The 1,979-nt window shown below is 33.4% G+C and overlaps 1 long non-coding RNA gene across 1 annotated transcript; it reads right to left on the reverse strand.

Moving 5' to 3' along the window:
* Positions 1-136: 136 nt before the first annotated feature.
* On the reverse strand, positions 137-1,670 carry LOC113474302. The gene is made up of 2 exons (XR_003395963.1): positions 1,314-1,670; positions 137-871 (listed from the first exon to the last, which is right to left on the reverse strand). It is a non-coding gene; the product is annotated as an uncharacterized LOC113474302 (long non-coding RNA).
* Between the last annotated feature and the right edge of the window lie 309 nt (positions 1,671-1,979).

The following is a 1,979-nucleotide window of genomic DNA, read 5'->3' on the forward strand; positions in this document are numbered from 1 at the left end:
CTTATATAAGTTTAATTTCTAAGAATCATTGTTTGCACGTTCTATTCAGTTCGCCTTTATCGGGACAATCAAATGTAAATATGTTTTTTTAACTGTAAGCGTGTTTTAACTATTGTAACTATTGTTTTGTCGCTATACCCTGTCTTTTCGTTTAAAATATTTCGAAATCTTCGCTATAATCAAAGAGAAAAATACAGTTATCATTAAGGGTGTGGTTAGATGTGGCGTGTTTTAATTCTATTTGATCGCCCTTTTTTGATGGCAAACAGAGAACATTATAAAGAAATAAATAACCATAGCCTTGCGACTCTGAAAGGTCGTTATTAATAGTTAAAATTACGACTAAGAAATATGGAATTTATGTGCTAAAGAATCCCATCTTACCCCGCGGTACGGTACTGCTACTACTGCAGGTATATTTTTTTATACATGCAAAGTTTTTGGTACGTTTTCTACTGTCACAATAATTAAAGGTTTTATAGTAGGGTGGGGGAAGATGGGACATCTATTAATTCTATCTTCTCGTCCCATTTGGCAGTAAACAAAAACCTTTACAATATTATACCGTATCCTTATAGGACTCCAATAGACCTTTGTTAATTGTTTAAAACACAATCAGGATATTTGGATAATATGTGCAAATGGTGTCCCATCTTACCCTAATCTACTATACTTTGCTTTTGGAACTAAAATTCGAGACAGTAATAGTAATATACAAAAGTAATTCCTTAGTACCGGAACTGTCTTTGATGGAATATATAAATCCGTTATGCGTTGACAGAACCTGACGTCGGCTAAGTGACGTCACCAGGGTAGTGCCCTCTTCAGACACAGTGGTTTCATAAACACTTGACGGTTTGGTGCTCACAAGCTAATAGAAAAATGTACGATTACTAAATAATTTTAAAAAATTACTAAAAAAAGCGGGTAGTGGTATTTGATATAGTAGGGTGGGGATGACGGGACATCTTTAGTATAATATCGTAATTGTGTTCCAAACAATTAACAACGGTCTGTAGGAGTCGTGGGGATACGGTTTTATAATTCTTTAAATGTTCTTTGTTTACTTTTGCTACCAAATGGGGCGTGAGAATAGAATGAAAAAATGTCCCATCTTCCTCCACCCTACTATACTTAAATAAATGAAAAATGAATGAACGTTATTTATTCTTATTTATTCCCGATTTTGGAGCAACGTCGTTGTAACAGAAGCAATGAGCACAGGAATGCATTACATTACAAAAGTGCGAATCCATTACAAGGGTTTTGTGGCTATAAAGGCTAGACCGGTAGAGAGTTTACCTATTTTTTACCTTGCTAATCCATGACGAATTTATGATTTTTAGTTCAGCAATATCTACTCCGTTTTCTTGCCATGTGATGCTATTCCTACTGTCTCCAGTTATTACTGTATAAAACAAAGCAGGCGCCCCTACAGCTACACTAGCATTTTTCAATTCTTGAAACTGAGCAGCAGTTGCTAAACGAAGACAAAGTAACACAATTAAAAACTTACAAAACATTTTGACAAACACTACGAAAAACAGAAACACATTTGTCGTGTATAAAAAATATGAAAGGTATATACAAAATATACAGGAAATTTGTATACACCTTAGATATCTTATGGCATCACAAAACGTATTATGACGTAGAGAAATCATTGCAATATATGCAAATTAATATAAGTCACGTGTTTGTATTTAGTATGTAAATGAAGACAGTGTTATCATAGTATACTAAAGTGCATCTATATACTATGGTCATACATTTCTAATCTATTGCAGAAATTTTAGGTCATATTAACTTGACCTGTCGCTATTGTCTGATACTATGTAGGATACTCGTAAAAATATTCGTTATAATATAAAAATATTACTCAATAGAAACCTGAGATTTACTCAAAATGTGCTGCCAATCAAGTTTAAGTGTAAAGAAATAAATACCTGTCGGCATTAGCGCTTGCACCTTTTAAATTT

Source organism: Ciona intestinalis, chromosome 6 (assembly GCF_000224145.3).
Source record: "Ciona intestinalis chromosome 6, KH, whole genome shotgun sequence".
Classification (NCBI taxonomy): Eukaryota; Metazoa; Chordata; class Ascidiacea; order Phlebobranchia; family Cionidae; genus Ciona; species Ciona intestinalis.